Source organism: Onychostruthus taczanowskii, unplaced genomic scaffold (assembly GCF_017590055.1).
Source record: "Onychostruthus taczanowskii isolate IOZ18803 unplaced genomic scaffold, ASM1759005v1 scaffold118, whole genome shotgun sequence".
NCBI lineage: Eukaryota > Metazoa > Chordata > Aves > Passeriformes > Passeridae > Onychostruthus > Onychostruthus taczanowskii.
The window spans coordinates 1,484,769-1,503,911 of NW_024498329.1; the positions used below are offsets into that span (position 1 = coordinate 1,484,769).

At 40.8% G+C, this 19,143-nt stretch overlaps 2 protein-coding genes across 4 annotated transcripts in view; both read left to right on the forward strand.

Moving 5' to 3' along the window:
- DAPK2 (death associated protein kinase 2) overlaps nucleotides 1–19,143 on the forward strand; it is a 72,791-nt gene that overhangs the window by 47,941 nt on the left and 5,707 nt on the right. The window lies entirely within an intron of this gene.
- HERC1 (HECT and RLD domain containing E3 ubiquitin protein ligase family member 1) overlaps nucleotides 1–19,143 on the forward strand; it is a 101,973-nt gene that overhangs the window by 7,167 nt on the left and 75,663 nt on the right. Inside the window, exon 1 of one of the 3 annotated variants that reach the window (XM_041427678.1) lies at nucleotides 11,565–11,670. The exons of the other annotated variants lie outside the window; for them this stretch is intronic. The gene's annotated coding sequence lies outside the window, so the exon portion shown is untranslated. Of the gene's footprint in view, nucleotides 1–11,564; nucleotides 11,671–19,143 lie in introns of those variants that run through there. 3 annotated transcript variants of the gene reach the window in all.

The window sequence follows — 19,143 nt, forward strand, 5'->3', positions numbered from 1 at the left end:
AGTAAAAATGTAAATAGGACAGTGATTTTGGGGCAGTGACTTCAGAGAAAATTACGTGTTAGCCAAGATCTCTTCTGATCCAAATGCTAAAGATCAGCAGAATTGAGATATATTTAATAAAAATATATGTGGTCTTCAAATGATGTAGCTAATTAACACATAAAAGAAACTAGCAAATTTGTTACAGTATTCTATTGAAAATCCCTTACCGTGTTTGTACATGGTGTCTGAGCACTGTTTAGTCATGGGCAGCTTTCAGAATGGTGTGAGGTATCTTCTAAGGCTTAGCAAGGCACTGATTAACTTGACTTGTTTTGTCACATGGGTTCTTGCTCACAAAAATCGAACATGTTTATGAAAAGACTAGATTCATGCTTATTTTTAAATATGGGGTTAAAACCTTCTTACTGAACTGTAACTTAAAGGGAGTTAAGCATCTGGTCACTTCACAGTTAAGATACAGAAGTGATGACTCACTACTGTGAGAAGTTGCTGGGCATTTGCTAGGTGGTATTTTTTTGTTCTCTCTTCCAGTATCCCAAAACATGGAGTGACATTGTGTTTGGAGGTGCCCCATGGTTGGCACCGTGTCAAGCTGCAGTGCAGATGCCCTGTAGCTGTTGAGCAGGGATGCTTGCTGGCCGTGGCAGGCTGGCCCATTTCCCATGGCACTAATTGCTTCTGGCATGCATGAGCTGTGCCCTGCTGCTCTCTGGAATCCAATGGCTGTCCTTTGTTTCCTGTCCTGTATTGTCCTATGTCCTTCTCCCATGTCATGTTCCTATGTCAAACTATTGTGCAGCACAGCCTGATTTCTCATGCTGTAGAAACCATTATTTTCAGATAGAGGAGAACATCTAGAATTGAATTAAAAGTCTGACCCTGAGCTCTCTGAAGGACAGGGTTACACATGTCTACCAAATGCTCTTCTGAAGGAGCTTTGACCTATGCTGCACTCTCTCTCTATTTAGATCTAAGCATTCCTGTCTTTGCAAAACCTGAAAATCCTTCTCAATGGCCTGCTTCAAAGGAAGAGCCCATGTCTGTGCTATTTTCATTGCTGTAGGCTTTGTATCTGTCCTGCCTCAGTTTAGGCATGGCTGTGGATCCTGGGGCATGTTAGAGCAGCCTGGAATGGAATGAACTTTGGTTTGAAAATTCAAATGTCCCACATCAGTGTGTGGAAAGATGGACAGGCAGATACCTGCCCTCCCTGTTAATTCACTATTGTTTTGCCTAATTGTCTTCCTGCTCCATGTGCTTGACAGCCTAATCTCTTCTCCAGTGCCCAGCTCTGGTACAGTTTCATCCCCATAATTCCGTGGTAGGGCATGGGATCATAAGATAAACCCTGGGTGTGTAGGAGTCCTGGCAGAGGGGTTCTGTAGAGCATCACTACAGGTCCTCACAGGGTTTCTGCCCAAGAGTTACCAGTAATGGATAACCAGCAAGCAGAGTAGTCTGGATTGATGGGTATTGTGTCAGGGAGCTTCCTTTTTGCCCAGGCCACCAGGACTACACTTCTGCTTTTGGAAAGGCCTGGTGTAAGTGATCACTCTCTCTTTCACTAATCGTATCAGTGTATTTATAAAAGTTTTCTACTTAATACTTTGTCCTTTGAAATCTGGAGGCAAGACCCAGCAATATTTCTTCAGGCTACCTTCTCTTTCAAATCCTGAGCAGGGGTTTCCTCTCAGCATTCTCAATCTATAATGTCCCAAATTACTTTCCTGCGAACTGCTGCTGCTGTGAATGGTACTTCTGCATTACCTTCCCCTAGTGTTGATTCCTTGTTTTCACAGTAGCATTCAGCTTTTAATTCAAGGAGGACACCCTTACACGAAATGTGCAATGTAATAGAAAGTGTTGTCCATGTTGCTTCAACTGCCTTGCTGCTTTTGGTTTAGCTGGGTCATGACTGTTGCATTGCTTCTAAACTGTGGCCAAAGTAAATGACTGGGTTTTTTTTGTTTGGTCTTCAGTTGTGAACTTTAAAAATTTTTCTTCCAGCAGCACATGAACAATAATATTAATTTCTATTGTTTTATTTAACTGCTGCATTGAAAGGATGACATTGGTTTTGGTTTTAATTCCTTAAGATGCCTGTTACATGGAAGAGCTAAGGACATTTCTTGGCGTGGCATTTCCAGGTATTAAAATAGTTTGTTCTCTGTTGTGTATGGCTATACATCTGACAGAAAGCTTGTGAATGATGGTGGACCAGTTAGAATCCCATCATTGAAAACACTGCAGACAAAATAAAATACCAAACTGTCTCACTCCTATGCCTCCCCCAACTTCTCTGTTATACTCAGCCGATGCTGGAGCTTTTCCTCTGCCCGAGGAAGTGAATGAGCACTGACGTGGGACACACTGCCTTTCCAAGCACCAGATCACAGTGTTCCACTGGAGCTCCTCCATGCCAGACTAAAGGACACATGTGCCCCCGGCAGCGCGAGGCAGCGGCTGCTGTACTGGTCATGTTGCATGAACCGAGCAGAGGCCAACTAGAATAAAGTGTGTTTGCAGACTGCCTGGCCTTGCAGTGTAGGGGGCTGGCTCACATGTTCACATGTTGATGAGAGAGAGAGAGACAAATTGGGAAATGTTCTTAGAAAGGGGAGAAAGGGTAGTGAATGAGGGCAACAGGGGAATGACACTGAGGAGGAGCTGGGAGAGGTGGGAAAGGGTCACTGTATTGGACAGTGTGGGCAGCAAACATTAGGGGAGGTGTAGGAGATGGCAGTGGGTGTGGGCCAATCCGCTGTCCTTAGGCATTGTCCATGTACCATGTCCTTCCAATACAATAGGAGTTTTGATTCTGTGACACCCCACAACAGAAAAGCAACAGAAAAGAGATGCCTATTTTCGTTCCCCATGTCACCGTGCTGAAATTATCCGTTCTAGCACCTGTCTTATCAGTGGGTTTAATTCCATAGCAGGGACTTCGTTCTTAGCACCAATACTCAGCACTGGATAACCTCACTGAAATACAGATGTGAGAGCAAGACCAAAAAGGATCCCAAAGCCTCTCCTTGCTCAAAGGCTGGCACAGCAGGTGTCTAATTGTACATTGATATGGCAAACTCTATATGTGAAAGCAGAGAGTAGGAACTTGGTGAGTGCTTCCACTGGAAGCAGAAAACTGACATAAAGAATTTCTAAGCTAACTCAAAAAATAAAGTTCAGATAGCGATAACTTACATCCCATCCTAAATATGCAAATTACTCAGAGGATGTATTGATGGGCTGTTCTTTAGGACACCAGCTTAAACAGGATGCTCTTTGCAGCCCTTTTTGTGCAAAGGGTAGAGCTTTTTATTCATCTAGCCAAGCATTTCTATATAATGGCACTGCTTTCCATTTCAGAGCAAAACTTGGGGTTATTTTGTGTTTTTCTGTTAGGGGAATTCCAGGCTTTTTTTTTTTAATAAACAAAAAGAGAAAACTACTAAGTTGTGTTGGGTAGTAGTTTGGTTTCACTCTTGAGAAGAGGAGTGAAAGGTTTTAAATGTTATTTTCCATGTGATTCTGTAATTAAATTGATTTAACACTGTCTGTGTAGAGCTTGATATAGTCCATTTGGAGAAAATTCAAAAGTAGCTGTAGGATGGGGTTTTAAATTAATTGTCTGTTGTGTATTTGCCTTGATGTTTTCTTACTTCCTCCTTTTTTTTTATATTTTTTAATGTTTTTATTTTATTTTAATCAGTTTTATTGGCTCTTACCTGTTTTCATAATTCTCATTGTGGAATTGGCTGAAGTGTTTATTAGTGTTTCATGATATAAATGTTTTAACTCATCTCTTTTCTGGGCGATTTAGGGCTGAATTAGCTATGTCAAAGAGGAAATGTCTGTTGGGTGCTCTGTGATTCTGTCTGTCAAGTCCAGGACTTCACGGCGCATACAAATCCAGAATACATGTGGAAGGAGCTCTGGGCTTTTGGGTTAAACCCTGCTATTGGAGAAGTTGCTCCTTCTGACTAGGCTTAGTTTTGACCTCTCTGAAATGATGATAGCACTCCGAGTGAAAGATTTTTTTCCAGTATTCATTTGGAAAGTGACCTTTACACTTCCGAGTCTCCCTTGCCCAGCAGCAGCCAGGTGTTGTGGTGAAAGCAGCCCCAGGAGCTGTGTGGGACAGGAAAAAGCAGTTTGGAACTTTACCAGTCCCTTCTACACAGACCACTATGAGCAGGTGTTTTCTTGTAAAAGGAGAATATTAGGTAACATGCTGAACTGAAACACAGACTATGCTAGACATATTGGGATGAGATAACTCTATCCTATTTGTACATTTTTTCCCTCCTCATCTAAGGGAAAGAGGATTCTTTGTGAGATCTCAAAGTGAAAGGTGTGGGAGGGTATTATTTGTCTTGTGGTGTTTGCTGGGAAAAAAATTGAATGCAAGAACAAATGGAATGGGAGGAAATGTAAAAACAATGGGAAGAGAAAAACTGCTTTTAGCCTTACAGAGTAGTCATTGATTCATGAAAGCACAAGGATAATTCCTCATTGTACAGCTTTCAGACAACAGCTGGAATATTCACTTTGAGTTAGAAACTAGGAAAATGTTAATGGACTGACAGAAGCCAAAGAAAAGTCAGTAAAAAACCTCATCAGTTAGAGGGCTAGACAAATAACTGTTGGGAGGAAGAAGTAGTGAAATGGTGGAATGGAGCACGAGCAAGGAAGACACATAGGTGTCAGAATAGAAAAGAAAGATAAACTCAGAGAAAAATCAATTGCTTTTGTAGCTCAAGTTCAGAAAGAGGAATTCTGAGGCATAAATAGAGTTGTAAGTTTGGGGTTTATTCCCTAAAAAGATTTTTTGGAAAATCTTTTGTTTTAATTTTTATCTGGTTTATTCTGAGGAATGATCTAGATAATGTGGAAAAATGAATTATTTCTGAAAATGCTAAAAATGCATTTGAATATGCTGTCCAGACAAAAGGTTTTCCAATATCTTTCAGGCCTTCAGGTTTCATGTGGCACAATGACCTGAGTACTTGTGTATAATCATGGTCTTGGAATGTTGCTAATTTTGAGGACAGCTCTTATCTTTTTTATGCAAAAAAACCCTAACTCACAATTATAAAAAAAAATGCTTTTCCTAGGTTTAATATTTGTTAATGCCTTTTATGAGATTATTGTATATTCTGACTTTCAAAATTAAATTCTTGATGAAAGAAATTATGCATAGGATCTTGCATGGAAAAAAATGTGGTAAAGGATAATATCATTTTGCATTTGTGCAGAAAGATTGGAGTAATCTAAAAGCAGGTCTGTGCCAGTACTTAGACATATAACTTACTTCAGAGAGAAGTAACAAGGAAGGGGACTTAAGCTCAGAGGGCCTCAGTGAAAAAAACTGAAGCTTTTTGCTTAACTGAAGCCCTCTAAATAAAGGCTTTTTTTCTGCTTACAGAAATGGGGAATGGATCAATGCTGTGCTTGTGAATTGCATAAACTTTAGTCTTTATTTCCTAAACTTTTCACCTGTCTTGGATTCCATTGAAGAAACTAGAACAGTGCTTGCTCGAAACAGCTCAAGTGTTCCTTTGCTGCTGAGCCCAGTTTGATATTATGCAACTCTCTGTGAATATTAACTGGTGCAACCCTGCGGGTGCTCCCTTTTGGGAGGGCTCTGAGGTTGCTGGAGATGCACACAGCTCTTGTGTGCTGGATTTGGCAGAGCTTGGGTCCATCCCCCTGTGTTCTGCCAAGAGCAACTGGTCTGTTTGCTCCTGTTGCCCCAGGGCCATGGAAGCTGGATAACCTCTCCACTTGAAAGGCAAAGGGACGGGGAGTCTCCAGTAGTAAGCACAAAGATTGTTAGAGCACTGTGCTACCTTTTTTCCTTGCTTCCATTCAAAGATCTTGCTCACTGAGTAGGAAAGACTACAGGGTGCAGGAGGGGGAAGCAATTGTGACAGGCACTTTTCATGACTGTAAGTGGAGACACGCTACAGGGTTGTGCAACAGGGGTTTTTAAAGCAGGGCACCAAAATTCACTCATGAGACCCCAGAGGAATTGTGAATAACCCATAAGAACGCAGCTAGGAAGGGCAATCCTATGAATGGTACTTTGACCATTGGCCGTTCTCTTTTGTTGATTAGTACTCTCCATTATTTTTATGCATATAGGTATTACTTTGACACAATGTTTAAGCTGCACTGTAGCTGTGCACTGGATGCAACCATATTGAGGTGATGAGAATTACTAATCCTCTTGAAGTCCTAGTAACCTGCTTGCCACATACACTCAAAATGTTTCATACCCATGCACAGATTAGTTTGGAATTAGTCTTGTGTATGAATTCAGTTGTTACTTCGTTGCTCATATATAATTAATTTCCCCAGTATATTATCATTCATTGTCTTCCAGTGCAAACCCCTCTTGATTCCCAGGCCTTTTCCCCAGTGGTTCACTGGAATGTTTCCTGTCTTGGCTTGGCCAAGGACATTTTTGAGGTGTGGAACCTTGATACAAAGCTAGGCTGAGCAAAACAGTTTGGAAAAGTTACCAGCTAGCTAAAGAAAGGGAGAGGTGGCCATGGATTGAACTAGATCTTAAATTTGAGGTTACTTCAGACTGGTTCCTACTCAACTGTGAAATGCAGATTTCACAGTTGAGTCCAAGAGTAAAAGAAAAGAAGTGACACAACTATCTGCAATCCTGAGCTCTGAAACTGCTGATTATGTGGCACTGATGGTTTGTACTGGGGTAAGAGCCAGCTGGCTATGTGGATGTGCCTTTAGATTGTTTTCTAATAAATAACACTTAGTATGGCTCAGTTCGATATGAACAGGAAGTGCCAGGCAGAGGAACTGTCACTCCAGAACATGAGTCAGAAGATGAAATTAAGGGATGACACAGATGCATATATTTCAGTGCCTTCATATTTGGTATCCCTGCCCAGGCAAATGATCTAATAACAGCTCCCCTCACATACCTTGGATCCACAGGAAAAGAGCCAGTGTTGTCACGAGTAACATATGGAAGACATCGGTGAATGTCTAGCTAAAAATAATTTTTCCATGCATTTCATAGATTGGTGTAGGTTGGCTTTAGTCATGCTTTTTAGTGCCTGCAACTGCTCTGTCCACACCTCCTCAGTGACTGCCACAAGCTCCTTTCCTCATCTTTTAATTGGTAAACTTGCCTCCCTTTTGCCTCATGTAAACTGTGAGCCGTGAGAAGAGCCTTGCCTTTGAATGAACCCTCACAGAGATGATGGCTTTCAGACTGTTTTTTATTGGGATAAGTCCACAATACAAGACTCTTCATATTTCTAAACTCTAAGAATGTAACTTCTTTGGGTGAATCTGGGTTCTGTTATGGTTAAGTAACTGCCCAGGCAGATCACTGTGATTTTAATTACTCTTGAGGGTGATAAAGCTATACATAGAGACCTAAATGCAACAGAGGGTCACAAGTAATAATTTGGTGTCTTCTATCCAATCAAGTTTTGTTCAGTGTCATTTGTTCAGATTTGGGATCTTCCTCTTTTTTTTTTTTTTTTCCATTGACCGTTTATTAACTGGTGGCACAGAAACATTTAATGTCCTTTGTTGTAATTGTTGGCCCATTTCTGTATAAATTTTTTTCTGAGTCACATCCCAAACCATACAGACTCCTTTCATTGCCATGACAACAGCAAGGCATACCAGTGTTAGCAAAGTCTGCCGGAAAAAGAGAAGTCAGTAAAATCAAAACACAGTTAATTGAGGTATTTAATATATAAATTCCCATTTTCTGTAATGATCCAAAATTATCCTGCATTGTGGAAAAGTAGTTAAGAATAAGCCCTAGATAAATAGCATAGCCTCATGCTGGATGTTGGGTCTTGTCCTAGGCACTGCATTATAAAAAAAGATCTTACAAAAATAGTGAGAGTGGAATTGCTCATAGCCCTGGTGAAATGTTTGGCTTAGAAGAAGATTAAGAGTTAAATGTGGTTACTAAAAAAAGTGAAGGATAATTATTAATAGTCAGAAAAATGCTTGATGTTAAATTGTGCGTTGTTCCATCATTGTACATTTCTCTTCATTGCTTAATATTAAAAGTACATTTGATGGGATTACGTAACAGTACATTTTAAACTAATAAATAATGCAGTAACTCATGCAAAGTAATAGGGAATCACTGATGTAAAACAGGTCTTGTAGAGCTAAATGCTGGAAGAAATCTGTCTTAGTCCAAGTGAAGCTGGGAAGAAGGAAAACTGTGGGTGGGACTTGAGAGGTCTGCATCATGAAAGATTATTTCTGTTTTAAAGAAGAGGTGAGAGCACAGAGATAACAGAGGTACTATCTACAGCCTCCTTTCTCTTGAAACCTCCATGATCAATCATATGGGCTTTCTCTTGGCCTCCCTCTATGCTTTGAAGGTAAAATGGAAACTATTTTGGAAATAGAAATGGAGGATAAATGTCCTGCAGTCAGGGACATTAGGGGCTGAACTATTGAGATTTGTAGTTTTGAATACTTCTGCTTATGCTTGCTGTGAAGAAGGGGGAGAGGATGAATGATGTTGCCTGCTGAAAAGCTGTGATTCGGGTATTCCTGGCCTGTGTCTAGGGTGTCCCATAAAACTCAACTTTTTTTGTTACATTCACTCTGTTAATACATAGCTGCAGGTGGCTGGAGGGCTCATGTTTCCTCTGGAATGTCCTCAGGGTACCCAAATGAGTTTCAGGAGCCTCTGCCGTTTCCAAAGGATGCAAGTGCTATGTTTTGATTTAATGATAATTGACTCTCAGATGAGGTGGCTGAATTGTGGTGACAGTCGTTGGTAGTGTCAGAGCAAATGTAGGCTTGTTCCCCTTATTTATGTCCTTATTTTCAGACCTGCTGGGCTACTGTAGGCTAGAATGCTGTTTGCTTTGTTTGGGTTCTCAGTAGTTCTGACAATACTTGCCTGCTTAATACAGTGGTGGACTAGCCGTCCTCATCCTGCATCACTTGCCATGCTAGCTTTTATTCCAGTTTGGAAGCTCCTGAGTCCAGCTGGCTGTAGATGCAAACAGTAGCTCAGGCATTGGGGCTCTAGCTCTGAAGGAGAAACTGTGGAAGTCACCTGACTTACGAAAGATTGTAGTTAATATCAAATATTAACAGTTGCTATCTAATAAACAAGCTTCATGTGAGAATTCACAAAGATGCTTTTTGTAGCAATAGCTATTCATAGCATTGCAATAGCAATGGTCCTACAGTGTAACTTAAATTCTGAGATCAGTGGGCCTCTGGAAACGGCACCTGCATCCAGCCCTACCACCTGCATGCAGGCAAATGGCAAGGGGAGAGCCCTTGACTCTCAGTACTGCAGTGATTGATGGGCTGGCTAAAGACTTGACAAACAAAACAGAAAACCTTGCGGTTTTGTGAACTCAATATTTAAGTGTACGTAACTTAAAAGCATTAGACGTTTGTGAACCTAGGAAATTCCTTGAGAATTATACAATGCTTGGCTGCAGGTGGAGCCTTCCAGCCATAAAAGCTGCAGTTAATGATAAGGTTTTGTCTTCGTGTTGTGATTAATGTGTGTGGGTATGGGGCATGTGACCATGGAGAAGAGCACATACTGCTGAGTGTGTCTGTTTATTCTTCTTTCTCTTCTGTGGAATGGCAGATCTGCTGGACATGTCTGCACTGAATGTGTTTTCATGTATCTGTTGGTTTTTTGAAGTTTATTTCTTATACAGCATCCTTTAGCTGATATATTTGAAATACTTAAGGAATGCTTTAAAATGTTTTTATAGTTTGCCCCTGTTTTGATGGTATTTTTTAGCATAGCTGGTCTCATCAACAAAGAAGGTGCTCATTCACGGCAGAGTTTGACTATGATTTTAGACAAAAGATTAGCTGGTGTAGTTAGAGATACAAAACAAAACAAAAAAATCTTACAACTTATTGAACAAAAATGGGTTGTCTTGACCATTATCCTCTGGGTTGATATCACATGGGTAAATTGCTAGCAGAGACTTTTTTTTTAGTCTGTGATTTTTGGCTTGGTTAGGTCAGACTTTTCAAAGCAAGGCATTCCAGTTTTATTCTGATGCAAAAAGCTGTGCATCCCTGAGTTGCTTTTTAGGGGGCAGAATGAAAAGCCATCAATACAAGGGATGTGTCTGCAAAGTGGTCAGTCACATTTAGTCCAATTTTGGTTGGACCTTGTGTCATGAAATGCAACAGTCCCTCCAGGGAGCTGAGCTTTACCGTTAGGGACCTCCCGTAACACTTCATAACTCAGAATGAAGCATTGAGGCTAATGAGGAGAGATCCAGGAAACATAGGCTATATAGCACAAGAACATAAGGATGGGATTGCTGGTCCACTGGCACCATGTCTGAGCCAGCCATCAGCCCCATGCCTTGGGAAGGAAAGGCAGGAGCAAGCACAGAGGAAAGTGTCCCCCAAATATTGTAGGGTTTTCTGTGGGCCGCGGCATTTTTCAACCAGAGGAGATGTCTTTGTAAACTGATGGATTTTTTTTTTCTTTCCTGTATTTTTCCATTCTCTTTTTGAGTCCATGTAAACTTCTACTACATTTTGTCCTGCATCAAGGTGTTCTACAGCTTAATTATATGTGAATGAAGAAACAGTAATTATTTTCCTTGTTCTGAATTTTTCATCTACTAGTTCCTCTTGTTACCTTCTAGCTCTTCCACTGGAAGAGCATAAACAATTATTCCCTATTCACCTATTTCACATCACTAATCTTTGTAAGGTTCCATTGTATTCCTGACTTAGAGTGATGTACTCAAACATATGCAGTCCCTTCTTGCAGAGTTTGCCTCTTGCTTCTTGTCAGTTTTCCCATTTACCTGGTCTGAGAATGTCTACTGATTCAGTCATGGCATCCCCAATATCGTATGCACTTTGCCAATTCATGTGGGTATAACTGAGATTTCTCACTATGTTGTTTGTTGCCGCTGTGGCCTCACTCATCTTGGTGTGCCGTTGTTGCTGCCACCATCCAAGCCTGTGACGATGTTAACTGTATCCTTTATCCTTCTTCAGACTTGGAATTTCATTCCTCAGTGACAGTTTTACTGTTTGCTGTTATGTTGTTCATTTTGTTTAAGCAAACACGTTAATATACTCCTGCTTGTCCTCTAATGTGGTTCGTTCTGCCTTTTCTGCGCTGTTTGTCCCTGCATACGGCATCCCTTTCTCTTCTTTTCACTGACTGTCCAGTACATCAATTCCATCAGGATCCCGGCCTAAATTAGGTGCTTCATTTCCCTGACCTGCTTCTTTGGTCGTTTTTATGCAAAAGCATTAGTCTGCTCTTCCTCACGCTTGCAGAAGACCACTGAACCCCACTGTGTGGGCACTGTCTCATTGCCGGTGCCCGCAGCGCTCCCGTTTCGCCGGGATAAGCCGCTCCCGCCGCGGCTTCTGCCGCCGCTGCGACCTCGGCGGCGAGCCGCGCGTGCCCGCGCACGGTGGCGGGCGGAGGCGGGGAGCGGCCGGCGCTCTCGCGAGAGCCGCGCGGTAGCCCCGCGAGATCGGCGGCTCCCCGCCCGCGTCATGTTTTCCCTGTGACAATCTGGGCCGGGAGGACGCGGCTCCCGGCGGGATCTCCGTGCTCCGCTCTCCGCGCCCCGCCGGTCCCGCGGGGCTCCCGGGCCGAGCGCCGCCGCCTGCCCCCGCCGCTGCCTGGTGAGCGCGCGGCCGCGTGGGGCTGAGGAGCGCGGGCAGGGGCGGGAGGCCTGGGCGAGCCCAGGGCCGGGATGGCTCTCCCCGCGCCCTCCCCGCCCGACAACACCGCGGGGCCGCAGCTGCAGCCGCGGGCGGCAGGGAGTGAGGGAAGGTGCGGGCGGCCGTGAGGAAAAGGGGAGGCAGGTGGGGCCGCTCCGGTGTCACTGCCCTGTTGCTGAGGGTGGGAGAAGGAAGGGCGTCCTCCGGCAGCTCTTCTCCTTTCGTGAGGGCTTTTTGTGCCTTTTCATAGTGGTATAAGCTGTACGAATTCTGCATTGTGCTTCGGCTGAGGTCCTTGGAGCCTGTGCTTTTTCTCCATGAGCCTCATGAATGCTGTTGTAGTGTGGCCGTGCATTTTCCTCTAAATGTTTAATGCATCTCTGGCTACGGGCGTCCCAGGTGGACCCGGCAGGTGTCACAAAATTCAGGCTGAAATTTGTCACGTTTGCCTTCATCAACTGTGTGCATGACTGTAGGTTGGTGTTCCTTGTATCTCCGGACCTGTCATCTGAATTGCACCGTCTTCGCATGGCATATTTGTTGGCTCTTGCCTGCAATACTGCAACATTATATGTATACTTTTACTTAGAGATTATTTATTTTGTATTTCAAAGTGAAGTCCTAGAAGGTGTTTTGTTGTTGTGTTTTGGATTTTTTTTTTTTTAAACTGCGTATGGTTAATTTCATGGAGGTGTTGCTGTACACAAGCTGCTTTTCATGGTTTTTAAAGGGCAGAATCCTATTGTTATGCCCTTGCCCTTTCACAGTATATAGGAGAGGTTTAGTGCAGTTGAAACATTTTAATTTCTGTTGCCACATATCTAAGCTGGTTGTTTCCTTGCGAGTGGTGTAATTTCCTGTAGCTGGAACCGTGCGCTCTCTATACATGTAAACATATCCTGTACGTGTCTGTATATGTATATTGTCTTATGAGGTTGATCAGATTTGTAGTTTAGCGGAGTGTTCTGTGCTGGTATTTCATAACAAAACCTCATGATGTGCTGAATTTAATGCTCCTAGTTAGAGACCCCATATATACCATGCCTGCTCCACTGGGATGTGGGACTGTGAAGGACTTTGATCTCAGGGTTAAGTCTCACATAGTTTTGGGGAAAATTATAATAGGTATTTAATCTGGAAAGGTAGACTTTGTACCTGGTCAGTCTACTACTGCTTCCCCATTCTGAGAGCAATCTGTTTTTTGTGTGAAAGATTAAAAGCTGTACAATGTTGTGCTATAGGACAGAATGGCATTGCCAGTCTCCTGTAGCCTTGCACCTATGAGGAATTTGTTAGGTGGCTGTATCACAGTGGTTGTGTTTTAAAATGAAACCTCTTAAAGCTTTTTATCTCTGAGTGCAAACCTGTAGTGAGGTTTTCCTCTCTGCTCCTGTGTTCTTATTTAAATATGTCGTGTATGTTTTGTTCTTTGAACATTAAGACTAAACGAGTTTATGGGGTTGGAAGTATGTAAGTTGAAGGGGAAGTGGGAATCTTGAAATTTTTTTTTGGAAACTGTAAAGGAGTTATCTAATTGTTAATTAAGCATAGGGATGTCAAGTCTTTGATTTATTTTTTCCAAGAGACTGCTTGGCACAGTAAGAATATAACACAGTCTTTTTTTTATTAATTTAATCTGTGAATTGAAAAATTCTTTAACAGTGAAAACTTATTCTGCTGTTTCAGAACTGAATTAAATAGATAGTAGTTGATTAAAGATCTTTGTTGGGTTTTGCCTTTAGTTTACCAATCTGAGGTAGCCACAAAGTTTATTTTTCAAAGAAAACAGTACAGGGGTGCTTTGCAGAAGCATATTAATATTTCGATTTATTAATAATATTAATGTTTCAAATTATCAGTAGTGACTGGAGTAGGACCATTTTAAGGATGGGGAAAGCTACATATGAAATTAGCAATAATATTTGTGTTTCAGTAGTAAAATTACATATGTTTAAGACGTTAGGACACTTAGTATTCCAATTTTTCTTTCTGTTTTTAGTGTTATTATTCTTGTAATACTCATGTGGTAGAGATGCACTCATTCCCATTTTAAAAATAAGTAATGGTGACAGAAATTATATGTATTTTAGGTAGGCTTGGTGGAGCAGTCATTTGGTTTCTGGTCATAGGTTGTTAGGAAGTCATTAGCCTTTCAAAGCAATGGTCTTAGATCCTGTACAGGTACTTAATCTTCCTCTGTTCATGTAACTTGGGAGATTTTTTTATCTTGCACTAGTGTGTTTGAGTTAAAAGTAGGATGCAATTCTCTGTGGCTGTCTTTGACTTCCTGCTGTCAAAGTCGTGGTAGTGAATGGTGAGTACTGTGCTGATTGTGTTTGCCGTGACTGGCTCTCAGAAGCACTCAAACTCTGAAACTGCTGCCAGGGTTTCTTTTTGTCTGTCTCCCTTGCACTGACTGACAGTCAAGTGGAACATTCAAATCTCGTAGGTGTTAGCTCTTTAAAAACATCTGAAGTAGCCCTCAGAAACTGAAGTCCTGCTGTCACAGGGCTGTTGCAATAACTGCCGGTGTGCTGCAGCTGCTTGCTGTGCATTGGAGTCATTCATAGTAACCCTTGTAAATTCTTCTTAACGGAAAAAAACCAAACCAAAGCCAGTCTGGAGCTCAGTGGTTACAGGATTTGCCCATCAACAGCAAGTGTAGCTGTGACCTTGGAGCTGGCCAGGTATATTCCCTGGCCTGTTGTGATTGACCTGATGTCACCAAGCTGTTTGGGAGAATGTTCAGCTGGCTCAAACAATCATCTTCTCTGCTGGAAGTTGGAATTAATTTGCTGCTTAAAGAAGAGCCTGCAGTTTGAGTCCTCCTTACTAGTAACAATTTTTTCTTTTGCTGTCAGGACTAGATAATACTGAAATTTCATCCTCAGAACATTTCCTTACAAATACATGAACTTACACAACAGAAGTTTCTTTTTCAAGTAGTTATAATAGGAGTTCTCTTGAGTCAAGAAATGCAAATATTAACAGGAAGTGTTAACACAAAGGGGCATCCACAACTTAGCTGGGCAACCTGCTCCAGTGTCTCACCAGCCTCATTGAGATGTTTCTTCTTTGTATCCAATGTAAACCTACTCATATTCAGTTTAAACCCATTTCCTGTTGTCCTGTCACCACAGGCCCTGATAACAGCTATCTCTCCATTGCTCTTATATGCCCCCTTTATATCTATCTATCTATCTATCTATCTATCTATCTATCTATCTATCTATCTATCTATCTGTCTATCTATCTGTCTCTCTGTCTCTCTGTCTGTCTGTATATAGATTTATATATATATCTAAAGGCTGCAGTCCATCTTTCTGCTTACATACAGCTAACTTGAAAGTTGAATGTGTTTGAATTTTGACTGTCTGTACACATTGCACTCTCCTGTCTCTTGCTGAGTTTTCAGTTTCAAGTCATGATTTCTAGTAAATGCATCTTTAAAACTTAGGTAGTTTTTGCAAGAAAATGTCTGTTCCTATATGTTGTGGTAAATACTGTAACTACACTACACAGTAGAAGTACAAGTGATTGTACCTTCTGGGGAGAGTGGTAGTGCTAAAACCTCACCATAGATTTCATCCCTTTTCCAATGCACAATCAGGCACCTTTCTCTGCTAAAATTGTTGGGATGTTTTGATGCATGGGGAATTTCTGCTTCTCAGCTCCTTTTCACTAAATGCTTTTGATGACTGTGCATGTGGAGCGCCTTGCATTCTCAGCTTTTGTTTTGGTAACCTTAAAGCATCTGAAGAAGCAATGGATTAAATTGATTTTTCTAAGTTTATCTGCTGAATAATAGTGATAATTTTTATTACTTCTCTGCTTGGGAAGATTTTGTACAGCCCCCAGGGGTTTACATTGAGAAGCCATGATTAGGTTTTTGTATCACTTTCTTTTTAAACCCTAAAGGCAAAAGGGGGCAAATAGCTTTAATTTCATATTAACTTAAAAATGATTTTGTCTTCCTTTAGTCTGTCTCCAGAAAGATTTTTGGAGTAACCAGTTGTGACTAGCTGAAAGCATAGGGTTATATTGGTTTCAGTACTATACCTGATAATGAATAAATGAATAATCCCACAGGAACCTAAAATCATGTAGGAAGACTAAAACTGGAAGAATATCAAGTAGGACCTTACCATGGCTTACTTAACAAATATAAGGTTATGTGGAATTCAATATTTGGAAAGAAAAGTTGATGATTGTTTGCATAATTAATCTTATTCTGAATGATGATGTCATTCATGTAGTTTTCATATGCTGAGCAGGAGGCTAATGCAAGGAGGAAGGATGCTGGCCCTTGTGCTCAGTGGAGACAGATGTTCACATGAATTAATGCTGCTGTGGTTTTCACTTCGGTGTTTCAGCGGTGACGGACAATCTGCTGTAGCTGCTCTTCTTGCTTGCTTTTTCTGGGTTAGTTCCTTTTGTTCCTTGTTTCCTATTCCAGATTTGTAGGAGACCACAACTTATTTTTTCTTTGCTGTTTTTCAGTCTGTCTCCTGTTACTATCACTGCTGCTTTTTAAATTTTTTTCGCTGCTTCTGAGGACAATTTTGCTTTCAATTCTTTATGAATGTGTACTAATTTCTCTGCAGTGCAAGCACTTTCTAATTTATCTTTTTCTCTTTTTCTTTGCCCTGACTGTTTTGGATGGATTCCATTCACCTTGCATCTCTCATGACAGTGTGTTCAGACTACATAGACAGGCCAAAAAGAACATGTGAAGATTCTTGCCTTGTATAGTGACCTACAGTGCTTTTTGGCACTGAAATATTGAACCTTCAGTGCTTTCTTTGTGAAATATTGAACAGATAACTCTTCTAGGCAACATTATGTCCTGTTGGTTTCAGCTGTCATAGTGTCCCCTTGCCATAAGCCATATGAAACGTATTGTGGGTTTTACATTTCTGTACATTTCATATTTTTAGCATGTGACAAGGCAGGATTTTAGTTACTTTTATATATTCTTGGTTTCTAAATCACCTTTCAAGTAAAAGGCTGTAAATGTTGTTTGGAGCTCTGATACCTGCTGCTAAATCCTGTATATACAGTCCCTTATTTAGGAAAAAAGGGAAGCAAATCAGTTTGGTTTAGTTGCACTTTCAGATTGTAAAATTCTAATAAGGGTTGCAAAAATTGCTGCGCTCCACCAGCTGGCAGCATGTGAAGCAAGATTCTTACTGGGACTTCGTGGCTTCTTTGTAAAAAGTGTGAAAGACTGGAATGATAAAAACTTAAGGTAATCTGTCATTTTATGGAACTGTTAGGAGTGGAACTTGGCAAAACCAGAGAACAGGCCTTCTGTTGCACAAAATAAAGGTACAGCCAAATCTTGAATTTCACATTCAGCTCTGGAGTTGTACAGGTTAGGAATTTGACAGAATATTGAGAAAATAATTTAGTAGTCTGGCATGCAGACTAAAGACTTTGGTTTACTGGTAAGAATGTTACAATGTGTTTGAATGAAAATATAATTTAAAAGGGTTCTAAGTGCTTGTGCTAAGAAACTGAAACGTTGAAACTTTGAAGAGATTCCACTTTTGTAGTGCAGCTGTAATACTGTCATCACAGTGAGGCAGTAAATAGAAACATATTATATTAGGTTTTCTGTCATATTTTAAGCAAATTAGCTTTTCCAGAGCTGTGATTGGCTATGAACTCAGAACTTCTACTTTATCAATAATTATCTAAAATAACATCCCAGAATAAGTTCTTCAGTAGCCAGTATCACTTGCGGTAAATTAATTGATTTATATTTTTAATGAGCTCATAGAATTATCTGATCATTCTGATCGTGAAATCTTTCCTGAGTTTTGCATGAGCCACAAAATGCTTGATATTTCTGACCCATCACAGAAGTTAATTTCTCACCATTGCAAGCAAAGCTTTAACTACTTGTAGGAGCATCAAGAGCTGTAGTGTGATCTGGCTGCTATCTGTTAAAATAATAAATTTTCTACTCCTTTTTAGAAACCACCCAGGTGACATCAGGCTGAAGGGACCTTGAGCACAGGTGGTGCTCTAGGAGTCCCTCAGGTTGAGAATAATAAATGGAACTGTTGCAGGCTCCAGGAAGCTCATTGCCAATGAACACGCAGTGAAGAGCTCTGTTTATGTGTGTGGTACAACATTGCAGGCAAACACTGGACAGAATTCAGTTTCTCAGCTGATCTTCATATTTAATTTTGACGTTTCCTGCTCGTGATTTGACTGTATAGACAGACTTCTTGTGTTATAAGCTTTTGTAATTAGGTTCCCCTAAAATAAATGTAGTCAGCTTCTGACAAAGGTTGCTGAAATTGCTGATTGCAGAGAGGGAGAGAGTGAATGCTTATGAGGTTTATTTTTCCTCTGAGAAAACTTTTTATTTTTAGGACACAGAATATTTACAGCTTTATAGGTGCTGTTTTTTAAGAGCTTTGCAAAAAATAAAGCTTTCAACTACTTTTGTAGGAGTTCTAAGAGCCTGAGCACTTGGATTCTGTCGGAATAATTGTTTTTGTGTGTGCTTGATTTCTGCTGTAGTCAGACTAAGTTAAAGACATGGTAGTATGTAGCTTTGTCAAATTCCATCCTTGTTATATCTTCAGTGTGTGTGCTAGTGTGACTGATTCAAGAAAATGGATTTTCTTCTTACTAACTGAAGATACTGTATCTAATTTTATGCAATTTATATGTTTGAAAATCTCCATGGACTGTGAGTACTTCTGCCTACCTTAAACACTAGGTTAAAATACATTCCCCTTGTTTGCTCTGTTCATTTGACAACACTTTATGTAAGATGAATTTTGCTTTTTATCCCTGTATTACAACATTTACTTCTTTGGACCTTGTACAGGGAGGAAAGCAAAAAGCTGTAAAATAACAATTAAGCAGGAAGATTCAGGTTTGAACAAGCAATGGGAAATCACTGTGCTTCAAGATTGAGCTACATTTCTGAGCTGATTGTTCATATTTTCCTTTTCACAGCCTGAGCAGCAGTTGCACCTTCTTCCTCCTTATCTATGGACTTGTATTATTCTTGCTGGAATACCAGTGATTATTTGCATTTGGCAATGAGGTAGAGCCAATCTGTTGGAGATGATGATGTTTTGGGGGAAAAAAAAAAAAAAAGGCCCTAAAATCAGCTCCTCCCTTCCACATGTTTCGATGGTTTCTGTCTGTTGAGAAGTTGAGTGTGTGTGCTAAGGACTGCAAAAGCAAAACATATTTTGTGGGGAGACTGTACTCTTACACTTTCTAATTAAATCAGCCAGATAATAATTCTACTTTTTAAGGATCTTGTCTACAACTTTCTTTAAAACAGAACATAAACCCTTCAGTTTTTTCTTGTCATGGCTTTCATACTTACATGCCTTGCTGCAGGAATTCAGTGTTAATCTCTCTTTCATTGCATTGAGCTGTTCCTGATTTCCTCAAAAGGAG